Source organism: Belonocnema kinseyi, chromosome 8 (genome assembly GCF_010883055.1).
Source record: "Belonocnema kinseyi isolate 2016_QV_RU_SX_M_011 chromosome 8, B_treatae_v1, whole genome shotgun sequence".
Classification (NCBI taxonomy): Eukaryota; Metazoa; Arthropoda; class Insecta; order Hymenoptera; family Cynipidae; genus Belonocnema; species Belonocnema kinseyi.
The window spans coordinates 85,963,400-85,974,149 of record NC_046664.1 but is presented as its reverse complement, the minus strand read 5'-3'; positions in this window follow the sequence as shown (position 1 = coordinate 85,974,149).

The following is a 10,750-nucleotide window of genomic DNA, read 5'->3' as shown; positions in this document are numbered from 1 at the left end:
AGGAATTGTTTCCAAGATACCACCAATTCTTCAACAAGGACAGAGTCAATTGATAACGGAAGAAGCAAACGAAGCTTGGCTAATAACGAAATCTAGATGGATAGTGGAATCCAGAAATGGCCACATAAAGTCCATTTTCAAGTTCTTCGAGAAAACCATTCCGATGGCTCATGTACACAATCTAAGGGACTTCTTTCGTATTGCTGGTGCCATAATTTATCGATACCATCCTGTTAGCGAGATGCAAGGCGCTACAGCAGAGCTTGCAAGAGAATATATAGCAAGAGCTCGTGAGCCAAATATTGTGCAAGCGCGCGTAGAAGTGGACAATAAGCGCTACGGAAATGCAAATTGGAATCACCTGCATGAACTTCAAGTACCACAATTTCCTCGCCTTACATTGGAAAAAATACGCAACATAACAATTGGCGTGTATCAAGTAGAACTTGCCCCATCTTACGTTCAAGACAAGCTGCAACGAGAAGAAGATGAGGAGTTTCAACTAGATACGCGACTTAATGAACCTGGTTTGATCAGTGTACGAGTATTTTCTAGTTTCCGAAATGCGACAAGGTACCAGCTGTGGATAGCGTTCAATGACATCGATGACATAGGACTAGACAATAACGAAACGCTTCTCGGTTATTACTGCACATGTAAGTCAGGGGCCAGAACTCTTGGCACTTGCGCACATTGCAAGCGTTTTATGGTTCCTGGGTTATGCACATCACCAGCAACACGTAAAGTATCCTAAAACTTCCTTGCTACAAAGGATTCTAGACGCTGTTAATAGAGGTGACCAAGCGAACCCGAATCAAGAGCCACAAATAGTTTAATATTTCGCAAAAGCTACTGGGATTGGTTCTATTCGCTGATCATGGGTGCTTAGCGTTCGGCCCTCTTGCGAAGGGTACACTGTTATTATCGGAATGTGCGCACTAGTTACTAATGTTACTTTGGGTACCATTTCTGCCTTTAAAGAAGTGATTAATTAGTCAAGTTAAAATCTTGGTCGCTTAGCATTTGATCATTTTGAGAAGCGCGCTATATCAGTCAACGGTGTAGGCGAAAATTTGACAGACCACGATCTGAACCGTGATTTCTATGTTGACATTGCTTTTGTAACAAAATCTGTTGTAATTCGTTTTATTCACTGATCTTGAGCGCTTAGCGCCGCATAGCGCTAAAACTGTCTATTTTTTTGATTTTTTTTCGGATATTTCATCCGGCACTTATAACCTTAAAAATTACAACGTTTCAGCTAAATCCACCGAAAGCAATTTTCCCATACATTTAGTGCGGGTTCCTTTCCCACAGTGATCACTGGTATTTTTATGTCCTATGGTCTTTGTGGTTGTTAGTTACTTAGTTGTAATTCGGGCAAGGAGCCCCCTATGGAGCTCCCCTTGCGCTCAAGCTATTAAGCTTATTGTGCCACACCCTTAGCTGTCGCTATCAGTAGTTTACCCCAGACCTCTTAAAGAAGCCCAGCAAGTCAGTCACCGATAGCATTGTAGCTCCCTCAGGTTCCATAAAATAGGACCCAAGGGTTTTATGTCTGAGCCTTGCCAACGCCAGGCACTGGCATATTACGTTCAAAGATGTTTCATCATCCCTGACACATCTCCTGCATTCCGTAATGGGGTTATACCCCATTTTGTGCATATGGTAGTTCAAGTGGTTGTGCCTAGTGAGCATCTGAACCCACTGTCCGCACGTCTTTCTTTGGCAAGCTAAATATTTCCCTGGTTCTGTCCATTCTGCACGTATAGCCCAGGATAGAATTCGCCTGTCGGCAACCACGGACCTGCTCCCAGTATTCTCGGTGCTTAGTGCGGATCCAGCTTTTTATGGCAAAACCGATGCAGCAAGACACTAGACCCAGTACCGGTTCCGACTCTATGTATTCACCTGCCGCACCGCTTCTTGCCAGCTGGTCCGCTTTCTCGTTGCCCTTGATCCCTGTATGGCCAGGGACCAATATGAGAGCCACTTTATTCTTTTCTGCAAGTCGGTTTAATGCCTTTTTGCATTCCCAAACCAGTTCAGATGTTATATCTGGTTTTCCCACTGCAGCTAGTGTCGCTTGGCTGTCCGAACAGATCGTAATCTGTCTCCCAGCTGCGTTTTCCTATAATAATATCTCAGCACTTCGAAGAACGATAAGGACCTCCGCCTGAAAGACAGTAGCATGTCTCCCAAGCGCGACTACCACTTCCCTCCTCCTCGCACTGTCATAAATTCCCGCTCCTGTCCCTCCCACCCCCTTGAGCCATCCGTATACCAGATTTCCCCTTGGAGGAGTGGGTTACCATTTTCCTTCCACGCATCCCTACTTGGAATGTAGACGCGGAAAGCCCTGGTTAAGTCGTAACGTTTTGTTATTCTATCCTGCCTCATCTCAAGAATCGGCAGTGAACTGATGTTACTCGGCTGTGTCTAGTCCCCCGAGTCCATCTGTTTACTCTCACCAGGCGGCCTATCGCGTGTGCCGCTTTTGTAGTTATCGCAAGGTGAAGAGGTTCTTCGCAGAGCATGAAGCCTGTCGCTGCCGTAGGCGTAGTCCTCATTACTCCTATTAGACTTATAAACGCTAGCGTTTGTAATCGTCGCAGCCTATCCTGCAACGTTTTGAGTTCTGCCCGTGGCCACCAGACTACAGCCGCATTAAGGAGCCTCGGTTTAAGAACCGCGGAGTAAAGCCATGCTAGAATTTTGGGCCCTATTCCCCACGTCAACCCAAAAGCTCTCCTACACATTCAGAAAGTCATGACGAATTTTCTGCATTAGGTCTCCAGGTGCTTTTCCCAGCTGAGTCTGCTATCTAGGATTACTCCCAGATGCTTAACCGAGTCTGAGAACGTCAGCCTCCCGCCACAGAAAACAAGAGCGTCAACTTTCGGCATCTTGTAATTCTTCGTGAAAATGACCATTTTGGTCTTTTCCGAATTCATCGAGAGCCCTGAGCTATCGCAACAGAGCTCCACGATGCGCAGCGCCGACCATGTACGGCCCATCAAGGTTTCCAGATGAGCCTCCCTAACTAGGATTACAAAGTCATCCGCATATCCCTGAGTATAATACCTATGCACCATAGGAGGGACGACATGACACCCCCCTGTGGACACCCTCGTGTCGCTACTCCTTTAACTAGTCCTTCACCCCATCTAGTTTCGAGTCTCCTCTGGCGTAACATACTTCCTATCCAGCTTACCAGCTGGTTTGGTACAACACACCTCAAAGCCTCCGGACAGATGACATCTGGAGGGGTATTACTGAAGGCACCCTCCATATCCAAAAACGTTCCCACAGCATACCCCTTTTGTTCCAACTGCTGCTCCAATTTTGCCACAACAGCATGGAGTGCCATCATCAAAATTAATTAAAATTGATTTTAGGGGCTGATCAAATGCCAGTTTGGAAATCAGATCCAGATATAGCAAGTTCGAAAATAGAATAATTAAAAAAAAATTGGAATGAAAATATCGGTCTAAAATTTCTCTTCTATATTTCTTACTGATTCACTCCTATCCTCAGCGACTCTCTAATTTAATTTATTGGTTGATCAAATCAAATTTTGAGATGAGCACGAGAGAAAACATTTTCTAAAATAAAAATAATCCCTAAAAATTTTATTAATTAAACTCCGGGTAAGTTAAATTGCTTAGAGATATCTTTTTGATACGCCTATACTATCGCATTGACTCAGATTATAAATTTTAGGCTGATCAATCCCCAGTTTTGTGACAAGGTCCAGAGATAAAGATTTTTCAATTATGTTTATTGAAACACACCAAGCCGAAATGCACTAGTTCCATCTGCATTTCCTGATGTGTATTTCTTCTAGGATCGATCTGTAAAAAAACAATGGTAATCTATTATTAAATTCAGAAATAATGTTTAAATTATTAAACTGATTATGAAGTAATGATTGTTAAATTGACAATAAGTCATTATTATTTAAATTATTACTGCCGACACTGTCAGTGATAAACATAAAAAATCACAAAACACTTCCTGGGTAAAGAATAATCAATCTTAAGTAAAATAAACATTCCGGGCCGATCTGTCATTATTTCGATGTTATTTTCAGATTCACGTGTTTGTCCTAATCGCTGTAAGTAAATGTAGCTAATGTCAATTTAAAGTTTACGCATGTAATATCTTATTTACTTTATTTAATACATATCCTATATTTTCATAACATACCTTTTTTGCCGCAAATAAGCGTTAAACACAATTCACTCCTTGCCCACTGAAAGCGCAGAATATTATTACTATTTTATAGTATTTGTCACCCAGCAGACATTCCATAATGTTATTGGCACAGAAAAAAATTAACGCTTACTTCTCAGTTCACATGTCTTACTTCATTATTAATTAAACATTTTTATTATTTGTAATTACTATGTAACACAACCTATATTGTTTTGACACTTGTACCGATTTGAAGTTTCGAACGCAACCATGGAAACTATGATAAACTTGATCCAAAGATGCATGGACTTGCCCGAATGGCCGATCCGAATGCAACTTTAAAGGCACGAAATATGAAATACCCCTGTACACTGGCTTCTTCCCTGCTGTTGTGCAATTCGGGTAGCATCAAGTTCGTCATGTATGTAAGCCCCAGCGTGCCCACCCTGTATATATATATACACATTAGGGTGCCACCGGGCACTTTAAAATCCCATTTAATTAACATGGGGAAATTTTGTATTTTCGAAAAATTGAACTCATGTTCCAGGGTTTCATCGAAACGTGCCAATCTTTTCAGGGATTGAAGAGGGGTGTCTGCAAAATAAAAGGTTACTAACACCTTTTATTTCCAAGTGAGCCCCACCCTCCCCGCAGCGCCCCAAATATGACGCAAAAATAATAAATAAACTCCATTTTTACGTAGTATTGTTACTTGTCAGGAATTTCCGTCGTCTTTTTCATACAAATAATTACTAATGGACAATTTGAATATTTGCCATAACTTTTTAAACAATTTTCAAATGCTTAAGCAAATGTAAATTAATTGCACTATTATTTATTTCCAAAAAATGTAAAAAAAATAATCGTATTTTCTTATAGAAATGTGTTTATCATTCTTTGGAGTAGTTGAGGAGAGAGGGCTTAGTTGTGAGACAGGCTTAGTTGTGAGACAGTAGATTTTCTCTGTTATGCAATATGAACATTGCCGATCCGAGTACTCCCGAACTTGTCTTGTCCTGAGCCAGCGTTTGTGGCCAAAATGAAGTGGATAGAAGCATTATTGCATGAGTTGCGAATTTCGTGTGCAAAAATGGAGTGAAAAAACTTTTTTTGATTTTTTGCAAAGTGCCATTTTTTCGATGGATCAATTGAAAAGGGTAAGTGGAATGCATTAGCATTTAGTGTTTTCTTCATATTTTGTGATGCAGTATTACATTATGCCAAAATACGGTTGGAAAATTTGTGTTGTTGTCATCCTCACAGTAGTGTCATGGTTTGGTAATGAGACATAGTACTAGCTTAGTTGTGAGACACTTTTTCAACTAAAACCCAACAAAGGGATTATAATGCCAAAACATGGTGGAGAGTAAGGAGCTAACTTCTCCAGAAAACATTCCTGTTTTGAAGGAGAAAACGGCAACAAAGAAAGCAGCAGCAGGGAAGAAAGAAGCAGCAGCAGCGAAGAAACTAGCACCGAAGAAGCCAACAGCAAAGAAGGTAAAACCACCAGCCATGCGTTCCAAAGTAAAACCATCATCACTATCGAATGAAGATGCAGACTTTTGCACAATCTGCTAAAAGTTTTTGCCGACCACAATGACCGCTTTTAACTCTATCAAATGCATTTCGTGCGAGCGGCCGGTTCATTTGAGATGTTCAAATGCGTGCAAGTTTCTACAATTGCAAACATTGTGATAGCGATTTTGATTGAGAAGATGATAATGAACAATGAAAAGTGCCAGTTATAAAAATAATTATTGTCTACTGAAAGCCTTCCGAATTATATAAAAATTCATATTTGCAAATATTTATCTAGGTTTCACTTGATATTCTTTTTGTAGGATATCTTTAAAGGTAATTTTTCCAGTAAATAAAATACCATAGAAACAAACCATCATATTTTCTTATATTTAAATGGTTTGATTTTCATAAAAAGCTGCAGTCGGCTTTACTCGCCGGTGAAGGACAAATCCGACGAAATACAGCTTGTTAGAAATAATTAAATTAACAAATTTTTTTTTCATGTGATTAATACTTATAGAAATATAATATAAAATAATGTAGAACTCGAAATGAGAAAAAATTGAACAATTCAACATCTTATTAACTTTAAGAAATCATTAAATGTTAACTGGTTGACGCTGCTCCCCCTTACCCTACACGATAAACATAAACAATTCGATTTTGTATTGATGCACTGAGAAAACTATATGGCATGAATTACAATATATACCGTAATCCCTGCGCTATATATCGTAATTATCGCATTATAATAGCGCAAAATCGTGATATCGTACATTGCAAGTTTTTACATTATATTTCCCATAATTGTGCAATCTATAACGTAGACATTTAAGCTTATTACGTTATCACATTGTATTTCTTTTTTTGTGATCTCGCGAGAGTTCGACTAGTGAATAAGCGATCACAGAAAAAATTAAAGATAAGGTTTATATCGAATCCAGGTGAAAGGTTCACCGAAACAAAAATTAACCTTGCCAGATAAACTTTACATGAATCGAAGATAATTTCCGATTTTTAACTTTGCCTGGATAATCTTTTATCTTATAATCGCGCTCCATTTTTATTCGAGGTGTAGCGACAATTACGATGTCAGCGCTATCCAGCGTCGTTTAACTTCATTAAATTGGAGAGAAATGAGGATTCCCATCTGTGAGTTACTTTATGCGCTTTTGCTAAATGGTATTCAATAAGTTCCCAGTGGGCAGAAAATTTGTCGACGTCTTTACGACATAGTTACGATATATTTACGACGTTTTTATGACTGCCTATGTCCGTGTCGTTTCGGTGTCTTTACGATATCCTAAATACATCGTCAGATAATACGACGTTTTCACGATATCTTAAAGATGTAACGATATCGTAAAGACGTCGCCAAATTTTGTGCTCGCTGGGTTCTAATTCGTCTACAATAGTGTCATTTATTTCGGAAGAGATATATCAGTAAGAACAAATTTTTTTCGTATTATCTGCTGCTGATTGTACATGTTTTACCGAAATTTCCTCACTTCAGCGCGACGCAGCAGACGAGATCATAATTACTCTCGTAAACACGGTGAAACTTTCGCCGAATATTTTTAATTTTTAACTGTTGCAAGTCTTACCTGCAGCAAATTCTAACTTTTTTCTGTGATTTTTCTAAATCTGCTGTCTCGAGTTATAGCTCGAATTCACTCATACTTTGCCTTTTTGTCTTTAATGTTAAGGACGCCGGAGCAAACGACCAGCAGAAAAATTTAACATAATTTTTCCTGTGATATTAGTGAATTATAATATCGTAAAAGCTCCGGGACCCGCTTGCACGTTATCATATTGCGCTTTCTTGCAATATAGAGATTTTGCTATATATTTTTCTCCGTGTGAAGCAAATTGTTGTTTTTTATTTTGCGCCCTTGGATTGTTTATTGTAGTGAAAATTTTATAAATGGTTATAAGTTTTAAACTCGGTTAAGATTTAAAAAAAAGTAAGCGAATATTTTAGAAACTTGAAAATTAAGAACATCGATTAAAGTATTATTTCATTATATAAAATGTCAGGCTGTTATGAAATTAATAAAGTTAAACAATCAGAAAATAATATAAGGGATAAAAGATTTTCTGGTCAGAAAGATTATTATTCTATTATTCAAAAAGTAGCCACTAAAATTGAAGAAAAAATTTGGAATCGATTCCTGGTTGAAAAAAAATATTACACCAGCCAATAAAAATCAAAATTTAAGTTTTTAAAGCTGAAGTTTTTTAAATTTAAGTATTTAAGACTATATTGCGAATTAAACCTATCGAAGTGGACGTTTTCTGATCACTAAGCGTTTAATATATATAACACAGGCCGACAAAATTTGACAAAAGTCAAAAGCCACAAAGCAGACCAAACATTTCCGCAGGATTTCGATGCGCTGAATCGGAATCCGAACTCAAAATTGCTCCTGTACGTCAGGTTTTCAAGATATCCTAACCTAAAAGTGCAAAAAAACGCGTTTTTAGCTGTTTTGAGGTTATTTAACTGTACAAGAAAAATGTCTACCAGAAAGCTAATATGGAATTTCAAAGTACTATCCCAGTGGCCGCAAAATTTTGCAACGTCTTTACGACATCGTTACGACATAGTTACGACAACTTTACGACATAATATATCTATGTCGTTAAGGTGTCTTTACGATGTCGTAAATAAGTCGTATGATTTGACGATGTCTTTACGATATCACAGAGACACCAAAAAGACATGGACATATGATGTCGTAAAGTTGTTGTAACGATGTCGTTACGATGTCGTAAAGACGTCTCCAAATTTTGTGCCCACTGGGTAATCTTCCCCTTTCAAACCTACTTAGATTTATTAGAACAAAGGATCCCGCACGAAATACCAAAAAAAAGCGTACAGTTGTTTGGAACCAAACTTTGCACATTGATAAAACAATAAAAAATATGGAACCCGTGTCTATTCATTTCTACGGAAGCCGTTTCCTCGGGGTAGAAACCGCCCCTAACAAGCCACAAGCATGCTAACCCACCTGACCCTGGGAACAATAAGTTTAGTCGCATATTTTTCTTGAAATAATGAAGTTCCATGCCACAAGTGGGTTAACCCACCTACCTGCTAATCCACCTAAACCCAGAAATCACCGATACCAAATCATAAGCAGTCTAACCCACCTAACCCTGGGAGCAGCGAATTTAGTCTTTTACATTTCGTGAAATAATTGAATTCCACACGACAAGTGGGCTAACTTTGAAATGAAATTTTTCAATTTAACGTATTAACCCATTAACGCCGAGATGGTATCCCATTGTCCCTTGAAAATGTTATCTGAGGGGTTTTCGGGGGTTCCTTTTTGATCGGCTCAGATTTTGTTATAACTCCTAGAAGAGCGAATATGGAAGACAGTTAGGGCTTTAAAAAAATTTACTATTATGATTCATTTAATATTGTAAATTTACTTAGGATTTTCCAGCTTACTAAGGCAAGACTCAATATTTTCCAGCCACTTAAGGCTGGACTTGGCATTGCCCAGCTAAGCAAGGAAGTACTTAATATTTTCCAGCTAATCAGGGCAAGACTTTAGATTGCCCAGCCAATTATGGCAAGCCTTTAGATTCCCCAACCAAGAAAGCCAAGACTTTTTATCGTCCAGCCAGTCAAGACAAGACTTTGAATCATGCAGCCAAGCAAGGCAAGACTTACGATTGCCCAGCCATTTAAGGCAAGACTTGGGATTGTCCAGCTAAATAAGGAAGTACTTCATATTTTCTAGTCGATTGAGGCAAGACTTTAGATTGCCCAGCCAATCAAGGAAACACTTTGAATTGCACAGCCAATAAAGGCAAGACTTTGTATCGCCCAACCAGTCAAGGCAAAACTTTAAATCGCCCAGTCAGTCTAGGCAAGACTTTGAATCGTCCAGTAAGTCAAGGCAAGACTTACGATTGCCCATTAAATTAAGGCAAGACTTGGGATTGTCCAGCTACGCAAGGAAGTACTTAATATTTTTCAGCCAATTAAGGCAAGACTTTAGATTGCTCAACCAATCAAGGAAAGACTTTAGATTGCCCAGCCAATCAAGGAAAGACTTTGAATTGCCCAGCCAATAAAGGCAAGACTTTGTGTCGCCCAACCAGTCAAGGCAAGACTTTGAATCGCCCAGTCAGTCAAGGCAAGACTGAATCGTCCAGCCAGTCAAGGCAAGACTTATGATTGTACAGGGTTGACCATATTCGATGAAAAGATTTGGGATCACTGTAACTTTTGACAGAGATGACAGATCAAGTAATAACGTAGCGCCTTTGAAGCATTAGTCTAAGGAGATTTTTGCCATGGAGCAGTACACTCCATGCGAACGCTCTCAGATTGTTGAAATTTACATTCAACAAAACAAGTCAATTGTGAAAACTCAACGTGCATGGAGAAAAATAAATAAAGTGAAAACTGCGCCTTCTGCGACTACATTGTATCGTTTGTATGAAAGATTTTCATCAGGTGAGGCACTTAATAATCCCGAGCGTCCAAATAAAAAGCGATCAAAGCGATCGGATGAAAATATCGCACTCGTACGGGCCATGCCATCCGGTATTTTTCTCCATGCACGTTGAGTTTTCACAATTGACTTGTTTTGTTGAATGTAAATTTCAACAATCTGAGGGCGTTCGCGTGGAGTGTACTGCTCCATGGCAAAAATCTCCTTAGACTGATGCTTCAAACGCGCTACGTCATCACTCCACCTGTCATCTCTGTAAAAAGTTACAGTGTTGCCAAATCTTTTCATCGAATATGGCCACCCCTGCATGTCCAATAAAGGTGAAACTAATTGCTTGTTTTCTTATGGAAATTTTCGCGCTTCATGTCAAACGATCGTTGAAGAGACTTTCGTTGATGACTAGTAGGGTCATTATCATTTTTTTTGCAAAGACCAGCAATAGTCTGCCATCATTCTTACAGTCTGTCAAGTTAAAGCGTGGGTGGCTTTACTCGCAGTAGGTAAGGTGTATCGACATGATTTTGGTGTCAAAATATTAAGAAGAGCTCCCTCTTTCA